This window comes from Prunus mume, linkage group LG3 (genome assembly GCF_029339155.1).
Source record: "Prunus mume cultivar Tortuosa linkage group LG3, ASM2933915v1, whole genome shotgun sequence".
NCBI classification, from domain to species: domain Eukaryota; kingdom Viridiplantae; phylum Streptophyta; class Magnoliopsida; order Rosales; family Rosaceae; genus Prunus; species Prunus mume.
Genome location: NC_142700.1, coordinates 1576620 through 1593350, shown reverse-complemented (window position 1 = coordinate 1593350; position 16731 = coordinate 1576620). Strand labels below are relative to the sequence as shown.

The 16731-nt window shown below is 36.8% G+C and overlaps 1 long non-coding RNA gene and 2 pseudogenes across 1 annotated transcript; all 3 read right to left on the bottom strand.

Annotated features, from left to right (window-relative positions):
- Positions 1-426: 426 nt before the first annotated feature.
- Positions 427-1183, bottom strand: LOC148918375 (elongation factor 2 pseudogene; annotated as a pseudogene).
- Positions 1184-1960: 777 nt separating this feature from the next.
- Positions 1961-2665, bottom strand: LOC148918374 (uncharacterized). Its single transcript, XR_016125294.1, has 3 exons — positions 2533-2665; positions 2151-2210; positions 1961-2046 (listed from the first exon to the last, which is right to left on the bottom strand). It is a non-coding gene; the product is annotated as an uncharacterized LOC148918374 (long non-coding RNA).
- Positions 2666-15546: 12881 nt separating this feature from the next.
- LOC148918373 (uncharacterized) lies at positions 15547-16689 on the bottom strand (annotated as a pseudogene).
- Between the last annotated feature and the right edge of the window lie 42 nt (positions 16690-16731).

Below are 16731 nucleotides of genomic sequence, written 5' to 3'. Positions count from 1 at the left end.
AAGCGACATGCGCTTTAACCTTCTTGTCAAGGGTTTACTAGATTCTGATGAATTAAAACACGTAGCCAAACTTGATTTATGGACCATCTTATCACTATTGATATTGACAAGTAAAATAATATTTTCAATTTGGTGGCCTTTAAGGTTTGTCAAGCAGGCAATCTTGATTTATGGACCATGTTATAGCATGTACCAGCAATGGCAGAAATGGTTCCATAAGCAATACAGTAAGAGCATAACATTACATAATCTTACGAGCACGCACAAAACGTTACCCTTTGCCACAGGATGGTGACTACAACAACGAGGTTGGTACAAACATTAAACAAAAACAAAAAACTGAAAACCAAAAATAGGCAGTGCAATGGACCTACTGTCTCAAACTAACTCAATCCTCCAATTGTTGGATATAATCAAAGAAATTGCTCACAGTTTCTCCTCAAACTCGGATAGTGGGGTCATTTACTCCTTCAAACCCTTCCTCTTACGGATATCTGTCACAAGCTGTGAAGCCTGGGATCTAGCTTCCAATGGATCAGACATCATCATCTCCCAATGATCAAAGACACATTGTGGGAAGGCCTGCCCTGAAGTGAAGCCCTCATTGACAGAGAACCCAAAACATTCAATGACGGGAGGTATACTTCATATTGTAGAGTGGAGTACCAGGCCTCTGCATTTCTGAAACACGTGCCCATGTTTCGATTAAGAACACTGTAGATTCCACTAAGAGCTTGCTCTGGAGCTTGGATTTCAACAAGATATCTGAGTTCAAGGAGCCTTGGCTTGGCGGTGGTGAAGCATAGATGAGCCTCCTAGCAGTGGGAATGACCTGACCACCTCCTCTGTGGATGGCATCAGCATGAAGAACCACATCACAGACTTCAAAGCAAATACCCCTCATGTTTTCTTCTGCTAATGCAAGCTCAATACAGGTTGGTTCTGTAGCTCATAATGAATGAGCAAGCAGTCTAACAAAACTCCTAACATATGTTCTTGTTTGAGCTTACTTTAGTCTCGCTGTCCACACAACCTAGAACTGTAAGTCTAAAACCTACGGATTGCTATTTGTCAACCTAATAGAGTGGCTCTAATGAACAATAAAACTTACTCCTTTTGTCTATAATTAATGCTACCAACGATTGGCTGATGCAAAAACTAAACTTGAAAGCGTGATGTTCATTCGTAAACTTGACAAACAAATTTCCAGTGTCAACAGATTCCAAATTTTAGAGGAGGCAACATAATCCCATATGTCGAATCGTAAGCACTGCAATCTTTGAGACAAAATTCTTGTTTTGGGTTTACAAATTCAAGTGAAGTAAGCTTTCAATCTTGAATCTAAATGAGTGTGCTTGATTACAGAGCATGGAAAAGACCAATTGACAGTGCTCAAGTGATGTAATGAGGCTAAAGAAAACGTTTTCATTAAAAATAAACAAAGGAAAAGGCAAAAGAACCAGAGGTGGGTGACTGATGAGGAGGAGAAAGTTGATGAATGGCATGCGGCCTAAAGAAAAGCGTACATCAATAGCCTCTGTGACGCTGTCCAGATGTTTATGCAAGTTTGAAAAGCAGCAGTCATACTACGCTTTGTCACATACATAAGATCTGAGAATTTTTGCCCCTAACAATTTGTGAAGAGCAAATATTAGATTTTCTTAAAGAAGACAACAACTCACAGAACCAATGGATGAAATAATATGAACATAAATATATCACCACATGTAACCATAACCCAATGCCCCCAAAGTAGCTGCTGGCATTATTAGTGATGGCAAACCTATGGAAAAAATCAATGACAACAAAATTAACCAATTATAACATGTAAGGAATATAAGTTTTAGAAATTAACCACAAAGTAAGGGCATGACCATGCATTAATTTAGTGGTTATAAGGAAGAGGACAAAGCAAAAAGCATGCTAAGAATTCATTTGAACACAGCAGAGAAAGTAAGATACCAATTTGGCTGTCATTTTCCTATAAGATCTTATTATATGATGTGACGAGCCAAGTTGCCGGACCTCAGCTGCCAGTCGGCGCACCTAAAAGAAAGTAACACAGGAAAATTGATATCGATTAGAAAAAACAATAATTTAACTCGATCAAGCATCCTTCAACACTAAATTTATAGCAGTTTTTCCAATACCTGTGATGCGATCGCATCAAAGTCACCTTCTGATTGTTCTCCGGTTCCATTAAACAAAGACTGCAAACAAAACAGAAATAAACACAAATCCATCAATTTTTTCAGCAACAAGACACAAGCTCCTAAATAAATAAACTAACTGATAAAAACCCTAGTTGACCAAATGCATAACAAAAATTAAAAACTCATACAAAAATAACACCAAATAAAAATGTTGTGCGAGTTCCACTAGCAACGCAGAGTAAAAATTATGAAAACAGTACCTGAAGTATTACGATCAAGTCAGAGAATTAACCATTCTTAAGCATCCATAAACAGCAACTAGAAAAGCATCCATAAACAGCAACTATATTTACACATGGAGGTGTCCAAAATAGTTAACCTTCAAAATCGAAACAGTGTGTGTGCCATGTAAGGCAATTAGCCACTGCTTCTAGATTGTACAATATTACACCTCACAATACTAACAAAACCAACTAGCTCTAGCAAAAAGGTAGGATTACGAGCCAAAGTAGCCCAGCAAAGCTTCCACGTCTACATCTTCATATAAAGGAGTTCCTGACATAAATAATGAGCAAAGTGAATTCCCAAGTCATAAGTCCTCACTGAGGTCAATTCACACACATTAAGACATTTACCTCATAAATATGCCTCCCCCCTTAAACCTCTATTGCAAGCAGATCGATAATATTTGATCTTCGAAGGGTCAACTTTATGCAAAAGCCCGACCAGATTCTCGATGAATTGAATGGTCATGATTCCGCAAGACGTACTGTGAGGCCAATAAGTTGGGAAATTACAACTGCATTTATGTAAAATTTGGATAAAATGCACTAAATTCACAATTCTTACCCATCTCGTTGTTGTGGCACACCTGCAATGATGCAAACGAGAATGGCTTAAACCTCGACATCTGCAGCCCCTTTTGCTTAACCTCTTCAACCTCAGAATCTTCATAAAACTTCATATTGTACAGCACTGTGCAAGCGTATCGCTAACAGGCTGCAGTAGTGTAACCACTTCGAAGATTTGGTATATTCAACATATGAGTCATACACAGTTGCAGTATGTCGGACGAAATCAATTTCGATTGCAACCCAATGGGACTCAAGATTATATGGAAAATAGACTTTCCGAACTTTTTCCAAGCTTAGGCATACCTGTGTTGCCCGTCGCGTGCACAAAGTGATGTACATTCTTCACTTGTGGTGGAAGGTCATCGTGTTTGAAGCAGCTGCATTCTTTGATCCACGTGTCTTGCCACCGCTTAACGGCTCTAGAAATTGTTGCAGACATTGAAATGAAGCCATATTACATAATGACAACAGAAGCAAATAAAGCAGTGAATGTAACATGGTAACATGTTTACCTGCGAGGCATAATCTGCCGTTGTCCAGTCGGTTCCAAATAGCAACGGATGAGAGAGTTGCCTTTTCCGGATAAGAAAGGTTGCCATTTCCAAGTGCTGAAAGTTGACATATAATATCAGCACATTTTCAGACAATTGTACACTTAAAAAAGGTGAGAAAACAATTGAATTATCATAATAAAGTAGAGATTTGTGTATTCTTACCCTTGAGCTAATCCATGCCGTTTCATCGATGAGTTTGTAGAAAAAATCAGCGCCCACTGAAAATGCTTCAAGCTACACCTGCACACTAGAAAAGGCAAACTTGCAACGGTTACGTTTGTACTCATATCATAATTCTGACTTTTTGATGACAAATATACACATGCATATTAATAGGATGACGATTGGATTTCGAAGGTCAAGAATCCGAACCTGATATCGTTTTTCCGTAGTGCAAAAATCTATTACTGCCTTCATATCTTCAATGGGCAGCGGTTTTGATGGATCAAAACATGGCGGGGTTGCAGTCGCATCCGACACACTCATTGTCCTCTTCTTCCTCAAAGGATCAGTAAATGGACTTAACAATGTCTTGACCGGGTGCTTCTGTCTACACCCTTTACCTTCCACTTCTTTTTTTTCAATACTCGAACTACCTTCTTCATCAGCAGCCATACTAATTGTAGGTATACTTGGAGGATTTATCGGGCCTCCCGATGGCACACTGTCAGCTATTTTCCAATCTTCTAACAAAAATATAAATCTTTGGCAATTTTGTCACACCCGCCACATCTTCCGGGGTAGGCAGCTTCTCGGATTGTGCATGCAGCTACTTCATGCACTTGTAAGTCAGGCTGGAGTGACCATGGCTGCGGAAGGTTCGCTCCATCACTGGGGACTTGTGTTTCCATTGCTGCCGGTTTTTTAGGCGGAGTGACATTGTCATGTAATGGCGACAAGTCATTGTCGCCTCCTTCATTCATATGAGGACTACCGATGTGAGAATCCTTATTCTTAAAAGTGTTAATATTTGTTTTGGTAAGTATTAAAATTATAAATTATTTTATCTATGTTTTATTTGCTTCACTTAAATTTAATAATTTTGATTATATATATAGTTGTTTGACCATTTTAATAATTATATATATATATTATATTAAAAATGTAGAGAAGACACAAACGTCCTAGCTTGCTGCATGCATAGCTTGTTATGGTATGTATTTTATTATATTAATTATATAGGAAGCATGAGGTGGATAACTTAAGCTTGAGGTGGCACCATTTCTTAGTTGCTTAAGGGACGTGTAAACATATAAGATTGTTGCATTGCTATCCAAGTGCTAGCTGGCTTTACTTCATCAAAATATGATCTCAAAACCAAATGTTAGCACTTATCTCCCACCTCCAAACATATCAACCAATGATATACTAATAGTTGCCGCCTTATTCCTAGTATAAATAGAGAGTTGCATGTACAATTGTTTACACATCTTGAAAAGGGCATGCATAGCTTGCTTAAGAAACGAGAAGACCATATTGGTAGAGAGAAAAAGAAAGAAAGAGAGAGAGAGAGTTGTAATAATATTCTTGGAGGAGTTAGAGGTCGAGCTTGTGTTTTTCTTAACTTGGAGATAGCTTTGGAAATAAGGTAAGGGTTTCTTGGGGGGCCTTTTTCAGAAATTGATTTAATTAAATTTCGTGAGCATAATATTATTCATGGTATTGTTTGATTTACGTACTCTTAACTGTTTGAACAATGTGGGCATGATTATATGTACATTGGTGATATTTAAATGATTACATTGTTTTTATGAGATATGTGAACTATATAATGTCATGGAAATTATTTGGAGTTCTTGGGTTGAGAAAATAATGGTGGAAAAAGAGGGTAATGGGAATGGTCTTTTGTGTAGTTGAGTCTAACTCTTGGCAGGTACCAGGTCTCAGGGATCCCACAGTGCACATGGTTTTTATTGGGTGATTCGGGACTGGCGAAAGGGAGTTAGACAAGATGACTAACAAAAGGGGAATTATGGGACAGTTGAAATGGGTGTTAGTTCATATAAATGGGCATTCGGGACCAAGTGGTAAAGCATGGTATGGGACGTGCAGGTCTGCTTGTCCAGTTATATGAATTAATGGGATTAGATGAAGAGCATTCATGCATTGTTACTAATAATGTGAAATTTGGCTGCTTGATTATTTGTCACTTAATTTAATTATGTCAATTTATAGTAAAAAGGTTTATGTCCCTACTGAGCTGTGGTTTCGCTCACCCCCTAATAGATTTTGCAGGTACCGAACCTGAAATCTAGAGCTTGTGATGATTTTTGGCATGTCTATAGAATGTAACATAGCTTGTGGTTGAGTAATGAGCTACTCTTTAAGTGAACTCTCGAGTAGTTCTAACTTGTAAAATAATGTAAAATTTTTATGGTTTCAAACGTTATCGTTTCCGCGTTTCTGCTGAATATTTTATGTGAAATATCTATTTTATTTATTTAAATGTCTTCTTCACATTTTAGTTATAGTTTGTATTCAATTCTATAATTAAGATGTGAATCACATCGTAACCCAAGGTTTTGTAAATCCGAGGGTTGGGGTGTGACAAGTTGGTATCAGAGCTTTGTTTTACGATTTCATTAAATTGTTTTGTTACTCACTAATCTGTTAAAATATTGTTTAGGATGCAACCCGATCAGAGTAATGATACGTGGGGAGGGTTCCAAATGGGACCCGAAGGCCTTATCCCAATAGATGAAGAAGTATACCATAGCCGTCTACGTAACCAAGCCTATGTGGATGTCGTTAATGAAGTTGTAGAGACAGGGTATAGAAGGATGTTTTATACACCAGAAATGCAAAGACTTGTTGTTAGACATCGATTGCAGGCCAATAACATACGGAGTCAATATCAGTTGAATATTGAAGCACACTCTTACAACCAGGTATTAGAAGATGCTGCAATTATTGCTGCTGATATGTGGCCACCACCAGGAATAGACTTACCTTATATTCCAGAACCACAGGACTTAAACTTACCTCTGTGCACCCGGAGATGAAGCCTATTTGGAACTTCTGGACCTTGATGCTTTATCTGCTGAATCTGTTTCGTCACTGCTTCAGTAGTTATCATTGAACCACAAAATCCTAGTCCAACTATCATCAACATAAGTTCTAAATGAATATCCCGAGCCCATTATCCCTCCTGTTGAAGTTATAGATATTAGTTCTGATGATGAATAGATTCTCTCAGAAGTTTGACTAATAAGATAGTATAAGTCTAACAAGCTGATTTTGGTATGTATAGTTTTTGGTAAGCAGCCTTATGAAGGTTTTTAAATAGAAAGTTCCTTGTAATATAGGTTTGTGACCATTTTGTTAAAATAGGTTTGTAACAACTTATAAATATTTAATAAGCATGTTTTTCTGTAATATTTCTTTTTTTTTTTTTCATATAATTTATCAATGTTATATATATAGGTATGTTTTCCTTTCTGATTTCTATTGACATGATAAATTGCATAAAAAGTTGCTATGAATTAATTAATTGTCAATTTTCATAATATGTATTACTTCATACAATTATTTTTGTGTCATGCCAGTATTTTTGATCTTGATATATTGAGTGATTTAACCTAAACTCAGTTATGTGCAACTCATCAGCTTACACACTAGCAATTCTTTTTACTGTATCATATAGGTTTGCATTTAACTTACAAAGACAAGTGGCAGTTTTTTTTAAGATTCTATTAAAATCTTGTGTACATTTCAGTATAGTTTGGAGTTTTCTTAAGTATAGCATTCAGTCATTTTATTTAGTTTATTTGACTATTCGATTCACTAGATTATAAAAATCCATACTAGATTTCGTTAGCATCAACACTTTTTATTGGTATCTGTCATTGTGTGTCTTACGTTGTGCATATAACAAATATGCTTATTTTAATATATTATATATATATATATTTTTAATCTTGTGGAATTATTTGGTATCAAGGTTTAATTATTAAGATGGCTGGAGTAGAAGGACAAAATGAGAATGATGTGAGTGATAGTATGAGAATAATGTTAGCCATTCAAGATATGGCATCTGCTATTCGTGAGACAAATCAACAGAACCACGAACCCCATCAGGAAACTCAAGATGATCAAATAATGAGGATTCAAGGAGAATTTCGTAAGACACAACCACCCGTGTTCAAGGGTGATCCAAACCCTATGGCAGCAGAAGAATGGTTAAGACAAATAAAGAGAAAGATGAATGAACAAAGAGTTCCTGGAAACTTGAAAGTGACCATTGCTTCTACCTATTTGGAAGGACAAGCTTATCATTGGTGGGAATCTGTCTTGGCTATGCCTGATGTTGAGGTTGCAACTTGGGTTGCCTTTGAGACAATGTTTCTGGAGAAATATTTTCCTGAAACTATGAAAACCATGAAGGTACGTGAGTTCACTAATCTGTATCAAGATGATATGACTGTGGGACAATATCAAGCTAAGTTTGAAGAACTCATGCGTTTTGCTCCTTACATGATTCCTGATGAGTCTGCAAAAGCAAAGAAATTTGAAGAAGGGTTGAGACTAGAAGTCAAGGAGAAAGTAGAACTTTTTAAATTGAAAAAATATGCTGAAGTTGTTGATCGTGCCTTAATGGCCGAACAAAGGATACCTAGTTCGAAAAGAGTTTTTGAACCTAAGAATCCTAACGGGGGACAAAGTAACAAACGCCAAAGATTTTTTCCCTCTCGTTCTCGATATCAAAATCCAAGATCATTTGAGGCAACTCAAAACTCAGGATTTTGTTATCATTGTCGACAGATAGGACATTACCGGAGGGATTGTCCCCAGCTACAATCATATCAGATACCTGTTGCTCCATAACCACAATCACAGTTTCGTGCACCACCACAACAATTTCAAGCTCCACAAACACAGTATCGTGCTCCGTACCAAGCCCCATATCAAGATTCACTGAATCGGTTTAGAGGTCCTGTTAATCAACAGACACAACGTCCAAGGGGACAACCTACACAACAAAGGCCTAGGACACCAGGAACAGCAAGGAGGTCAGAACAACTCACTCAAGGACGAGTATATGCTGTTGGACAAGTGACAGAGCCGAATGAACCTACTGTGGTGGAAGGTACATTTCTAGTTTTTAACTCGTGGGCTAGAATATTATTTGACCCCGGTGCTACAAATTCATTCATATCCGTATCGTTTGCATCTATTCTTGGAATAGAATATGAATTTATGAAATCCTCGTTGATGATTGGATCTCCATTGGGTAAATGTGTTGAAGTTAATAAGTTGTGTAAATCTTGCCCAATAGAGATATCATATCATAAACTTGTTGTTGACCTGATGATATTGGAATTCATGGTGTATGATGTAATATTGGGAATGGACTTACTTACCCAATTTAAAGTTATTCTTGATTGCGGTAGAAAGATGGTGACTATGACTGTCAGTGAAGGGGAAACATTTAGTTTTTATGGAAATAGGAATAGTTGCAAGCCTGAATCAATCTTGGATAATAAAAATTGCAATTATTTGAGATTGATTGCTCATATGGCCAATAAGGATCTGGGTGATCCGAAACTTGAGCTTATTCCTATAGTAAAGAATTTCAGTGATATTTTCCCAGAAGATTTATCTGAATTACCCCCAGAACGTGAAGTGGAGTTTTCTATAGATATCTATCCTGGCACATCACCTATCTCTATACCTCCACATCGAATGGCACCAGCAGAGTTGAAAGAACTCAAAATACAACTTCAAGAACTTGAAAGAAAAGGTTTCATTCGTCCTAGTACGTCACCATGGGGTTTTCCTGCACTTTTTGTGAAGAAAAGTGATCAAAGTCTGAGGATGTGTATTGACTATCGTCAACTGAATAGAATCACCATTAAGAATAAGTACCCTTTACCTAGGATTGATGACCTGTTTGATCAACTGCAAGGTTCCCGATACTTCTCAAAGATTGATCTTCGCTCTGGTTATCACCAATTACGAGTAAAAGCAGAAGACGTATCGAAAATTGCATTTCGAACGCGATATGGACATTATGAATTCTTAGTAATGCCTTTTGGGTTGACAAATGCTCCAGCAGTTTTCATGGATTTAATGAATCGAGTTTTTCGACCTTATCTGGATCAATTTGTGATTGTGTTCATTGATGATATTCTCATTTATTCATCATCTCAAGAAGAGCATGAACAACACTTGTCAATTGTTCTACAGACATTGAGAGAACACAAGTTATTTGCCAAGCTAAGTAAGTGTGAATTTTGGTTAACAGAAGTGAAATTTTTAGGACATGTTATTTCAAAAGAAGGCATTGCCGTGGATCCTACAAAAGTAGAAGCAGTGTTGAATTGGAGACAGCCAAAAATGTTCACGAGATTCGAAGTTTTCTTGGTTTGGCTGGCTATTATAGGAAATTTATCAAGGATTTTTCTCAGATAGCTAATCCAATGACCAAGTTGACACAAAAGGGAGTTAAGTTTATTTGGGATGATAAATGTGAGGAAGCATTTCAAGAGTTAAAAACTCGATTAACATCAGCTCCTGTGTTAATTATACCAGAAAAAGGTGTAAGTTATATAGTGTATACTGATGCATCATTGCATGGTTTAGGATGTGTTTTGATGCAATCTGACAGGGTTGTTGCTTATGCTTCTCGTCAATTGAAATCACATGAGAAAAATTACCCGACACACGATCTAGAACTGGCAGCTATTGTTCATGCATTGAAAGTGTGGAGACATTATCTATATGGAGAACATTTTGAACTCTACTCAGATCATAAAAGTTTGAAGTACTTATTCACTCAGAAGGAGTTGAATTTAAGACAAAGGCGTTGGATGGAATATCTAGAAGACTATGACTTTGATTTACATTATCATCCTGGAAAAGCTAATGTGGTAGCAGATGCTTTAAGTCGAAATCCTCAAAAAGTCATAGCCAGTTTATATGATCAAAGGTGGAAGATGGTAGAATCTCTCTATGATTTTGACTTGTATGTAGGTATGCACCAGGATCATGCATATCTATGTAATTTAGTAACTCACCCCACTTTGATTGGAAAAATAATTGAGGCACAAGAATATGATTCTGTGTCTAAAGACATTCGAACTAAGATTACAACTGGAAAGACACCTGATGGATGGAATGTCCACACAGACGGTGGACTAAGATATTTGGATAGATTGTATGTACCTGAAATTTCTGATCTGAGAAAAGAAGTTTTGAAAGAAGGACATCATTCATTCTATACAATTCATCCTGGAGGAACAAAGATGTATCTTGACCTGAAACGTAACTTTTGGTGGAATGGTATGAAAAGAGATATAGAAAAATTTGTAGCAAAGTGTCTCACATGTCAGCAGGTGAAAGCTGAACATCAGAAACCGTCAGGTTCATTACAGCCATTACCAGTAGCAGAGTGGAAATGGGATCATATAACCATGGATTTTGTTACAGGTTTACCTAGGTCTCCAAAGGGACGAGATGCAATATGGGTTATAGTGGATCGTTTGACCAAATCTGCACATTTTTTACCAGTCAAAACAACAGAGTCCACTGAAAACCTTGGAAAGCTTTACGTTCGAGAGATAGTAAGATTACATGGGATTCTGTTTGATTGTTTCAGATAGAGATTCCAAGTTTACTTCTAAATTTTGGGGAAGCTTACAGAAAGCATTGGGTACGCAACTAAATTTTAGTACTGCTTTTCATCCCCAAACTGATGGACAATCAGAGAGAACCATTCAAATTTTAGAGGACATGTTGAGAGCATGTATTCTAGATTTTGGAGGAAGTTGGGAAGATCATTTGGTGTTGGCAGAATTCGCCTACAACAACAGTTATCAATCTAGTATTCAAATGGCACCTTATGAAGCTTTATATGGAAGACCTTGTCGGTCACCTGTATGTTGGACTGAAATAGGAGAAACTGTGTTGTTAGGACCTGATTTGGTACAAGAGACAACTGCAAAGATTAAAGTTATCAAGCAACGTCTCTTAACTGCTCAAAGTCGACAAAAGAATTACGCTGACCAAAGAAGGAAACCATTAAGCTTTTATGTGGGGGATTATGTATTTCTTAAAGTCTCACCACGAAGAGGAGTAAAAAGGTTTGGAAAGACTGGAAAATTAGCACCAAGGTTTATTGGACCATTTGAAATCTTGGAAAGGATTGGTGAAGTAGCTTATAAGTTAGCATTACCACCTCAACTTTCGAATATACATAATGTTTTCCATGTTTCTGTGCTTCGGAAGTATGAGCCTGATCCAACCCATGTTCTAGATTGGGGAGAACTCAACTTAAAAGAAGAACTGTCATTTGAGGAAAGACCAATACAAATTTTGGATCACAAGGAACAAGTTTTACGTACAAAAACAATACCATTGGTCAAAGTTCTTTGGCTACATGGAAATATGGAAGAAGCTACGTGGGAATTAGAAACTGAAATACGTAAGAAGTACCCAGAATTATTCTCTGATTCCAGTAAGTTTCAAATTTCGAGGACGAAATTTCTTTAAGGGGAGTAGATTGTGAGAATCCTTATTCTTAAAAGTGTTAATATTTGTTTTGGTAAGTATTAAAATTATAAATTATTTTATCTATGTTTTATTTGCTTCACTTAAATTTAATAATTTTGATTATATATATAGTTGTTTGACCATTTTAATAATTATATATATATATATTATATTAAAAATGTAGAGAAGACACAAACGTCCTAGCTTGCTGCATGCATAGCTTGTTATGGTATGTATTTTATTATATTAATTATATAGGAAGCATGAGGTGGATAACTTAAGCTTGAGGTGGCACCATTTCTTAGTTGCTTAAGGGACGTGTAAACATATAAGATTGTTGCATTGCTATCCAAGTGCTAGCTGGCTTTACTTCATCAAAATATGATCTCAAAACCAAATGTTAGCACTTATCTCCCACCTCCAAACATATCAACCAATGATATACTAATAGTTGCCGCCTTATTCCTAGTATAAATAGAGAGTTGCATGTACAATTGTTTACACATCTTGAAAAGGGCATGCATAGCTTGCTTAAGAAACGAGAAGACCATATTGGTAGAGAGAAAAAGAAAGAAAGAGAGAGAGAGAGTTGTAATAATATTCTTGGAGGAGTTAGAGGTCGGAGCTTGTGTTTTTCTTAACTTGGAGATAGCTTTGGAAATAAGGTAGGGGTTTCTTGGGGGGCCTTTTTCAGAAATTGATTTAATTAAATTTCGTGAGCATAATATTATTCATGGTATTGTTTGATTTACGTACTCTTAACTGTTTGAACAATGTGGGCATGATTATATGTACATTGGTGATATTTAAATGATTACATTGTTTTTATGAGATATGTGAACTATATAATGTCATGGAAATTATTTGGAGTTCTTGGGTTGAGAAAATAATGGTGGAAAAAGAGGGTAATGGGAATGGTCTTTTGTGTAGTTGAGTCTAACTCTTGGCAGGTACTGTGTCTCAGGGATCCCACAGTGCACATGGTTTTTATTGGGTGATTCGGGACTGGCGAAAGGGAGTTAGACAAGATGACTAACAAAAGGGGAATTATGGGACAGTTGAAATGGGTGTTAGTTCATATAAATGGGCATTCGGGACCAAGTGGTAAAAGCATGGTATGGGACGTGCAGGTCTGCTTATCCAGTTATATGAATTAATGGGATTAGATGAAGAGCATTCATGCATTGTTACTAATAATGTGAAATTTGGCTGCTTGATTATTTGTCACTTAATTTAATTATGTCAATTTATAGTAAAAAGGTTTATGTCCCTACTGAGCTGTGGTTTCGCTCACCCCCTAATAGATTTTGCAGGTACCGAACCTGAAATCTAGAGCTTGTGATGATTTTTGGCATGTCTATAGAATGTAACATAGCTTGTGGTTGAGTAATGAGCTACTCTTTAAGTGAACTCTCGAGTAGTTCTAACTTGTAAAATAATGTAAAATTTTTATGGTTTCAAACGTTATCGTTTCCGCGTTTCTGCTGAATATTTTATGTGAAATATCTGTTTTATTTATTTAAATGTCTTCTTCACATTTTAGTTATAGTTTGTATTCAATTCTATAATTAAGATGTGAATCACATCGTAACCCAAGGTTTTGTAAATCCGACGGTTGGGGTGTGACAACCGAGGTCCTCATGTCCTTCCCTAGCTTCTTTCACCTACCATCTTGTTTTCGCAATCTGCTCTATCTCCAGCTTAAAATAATGCCCCATTGAAGCCAGTGTGTTGGGGAAATCCTCCACACACTTTTTATTTCTTTCAACTTTGGATGACTCCTTCCGTACCATTTCTTCCAACTCATGCACTCTGTTGGCGCTCGATTTGAACTGGCAACTTTGGCCAATTCATCCTTCATCCTTTGAAAGTCACGCTTCAAAGTGCGTAACTCAGTGGACGCCATTTTACCCTGCATTCAGTTACAATGCAAGTGTTATAATATTTCCAAAATATATCGGAACAAAACAGCAGTTAATTTCCTATTGTATTATGACATATATATTGGAAAATAGGTAATGCTTGCCTTAGAAGACAACGGAAGGCTAGCAGTTTCTTCAATGTCCTCATCTTTTTCTTCTACAAAGGCAGACGTGCTGGTTTTTTGTTCAGCGTCATCGCCAAACAACTCAACAAGTTCTTCAGTGTTGTCAACACTGTCACCCCAAGTCTAATACGGCTGCTGCTTGTCAATTACAGATGGCCGGATAAGTTGCACATCAGCTTGCAATTTACACAGACAATAGACATATCAGTAAACTTATTATATTATATTTTCATATGCCTAAGATTATCATTACAAACTGAACTAAACTCACGGTTCTCGAATACTTGGCTCATTAGCTCATAAAAACGCGTCAAAGTGTTGCTCCTCCAATGCAGTATATGAGGGATGTAGGCATTATGTTCGTGCACCAACAAATGTAGTGCAGCCAACGCTGGAAATACCTCATAAGCCCAAATCTGGTTTGAGGAAGAAAAGCCTTAGAGATCACATGCTATAAGCTTAAATAAGGCATGAAAAGCCAAACATACAATAAAGAGAAATAATTAGCATGTTTTAATTGCAGTCTAAACCTTGCCCTATGATTGACAAAAGTTAAAAGAAATACAGGCATCTAGAGATGCATAGAGGCTAAAAGTGGTTCGGGCCACATTAGTCATTAGTCTAAGAGCATTCAACACAAATTAGGAAAAAATTGATTTCCTAATATCCAATATCCCCCCCTTACATAAAGGGGTGAAAATTTAAACTCGTTTTTCTGACAACTTATTTCTATAATGAGGTAATTATTGTTAACTTAGGGTTGTTGATAGAAAAACACGGGGCTAATCATGAATATTAATGATATAATATTCAGCCAAAAAAGAATAATATTACTAATTAAATAAAATAAAACCTTCTGTTCATTTTCTATTCTTAAATTCCCCTCTACCCCTGACCCCCTCCCATCATTTTCTCCCATTTCCCATCAATTTTTTAACTAATCAATTATTTTATTTCTTTTTAGATTTCTTTTTTTAAATACCACAGCCGCCCAGAATAGCCACCCAATTTGCTCTCTCTTTCTCTCTCTCTCTCTCATAAAAAATATCTATCAACACACATACACAAACACAATATCATTAGTCAAAAGAATCTGTCAAAAAACAATAACAGTGGACAAAGTTCCTTTTCTTCGTCTTCATCCTTCAACAGCTAAACCAATCAATCCCCCCAAAAAGTAATAATTACAGAAAATAAACATGAACCCATTACTGTTTTAGCTCCTCTTTCCAGCTCTCAATTTCTCTCTCTCTCTCTCTCTCTCTCTCTCTCTCTTTCTCTTTCTCTTTCTCTCTCTCTCTCTCTCTCTCTCTCTCTCTCTCTCTCTCTCTCTCTCTCTCTCTCTCTCTCTCCCCCCATTACTGTTTTAGAACCCATTACTGTAAACAAATGATATTTAACTTCAACAATGATATTTAACTTCAACAAGAATGGAAAATTGCTCACCTGAAGTGCAAAGGCAAAACCCTTGAGGTGGTACTTTCTTGGTTTACCAGTTGCCGTTGTCTTTACTTTCTTTTCAGATTTTTTTGTTTTCGCAGCTTTTTTGGGCACTTTCACTCGCTGTAATCTGCACAAAGTGCACTAAGAAGTGACGCATTTGTCTTGGCATAACACACAGCACCCCATGGATATTTCCCAAACTCTTTAAGGTCTTCCGCCAACTTCAAATATCGCATGTCAATGTGGACATGTTTTTCACTGCCCAACAGCACAAACACAGAAAGTATACAAATCCGAGCTTCAATACATCGTCGCATCAGTAGCGCGGAAGGCTTTTTCTAATTCCAAAAGGTGACTGTTTTATTGTTGCCAAAGTACTTCCTTTTCAATGAACAGTTCTCATTACTGGAAATCGGAATAGAGGGAAGGTTTCCAAACCTTAGCCCTATGATGATGCAAAATTGCTGCGGTGTGAATTGGATCACCTTATTGCCAACGATGAATTTGATCTCATTCACTTGGGAAACAGTCTTTGGATCAGCCTTCCTCAGCAACAATCCGTGTACAATTGGCGACGTCCACTTCAAGTCCTCAATTAGTAGGAGGTGACCAAAACAACTCTCTTCGAAGGTTCGTAGCTGTTGCTCACTGAATTTCTCCTTTATCGTACTGATTGCACTCTTTGTATGCGATAGGGCCAATGCTCTTCCTTGGAACTTATGTTCCTCTCCAATCATCAACTTCATTGGAGAAACCATCTTTCCATGCACGCCATTATTATTAAAAAAAATTCAGTCCGTTGCAATCTGGACAATAACAAGCAATACACAATTCAACGGCCTATTATAGGATATTAAGTGAAAAATAAACACAAATTACAGCACATAAACAAAACCCCAGCTATTTACAACTGACCTATTAATTCAATGGCTCAAACCCCAGCTATTAATTCCTGCACGAGGCATTTCCATCAGTACAACCTTAAGCGGATAAATAAAATGATGTGTGTATCGAAATAAATGCAACAGCCACTGCAAGTAGTCCAAAGCAAACACATATCTTACTAACAAAAGTGTTACACACTGGTGAAACAACAGAGTTATATGCACATTAATTATAGCTTCTAATAAATACTACACTTTCTCATTCATTAATTATGGCTTCTCTAATCGAACAAAAAAAGATGTTTT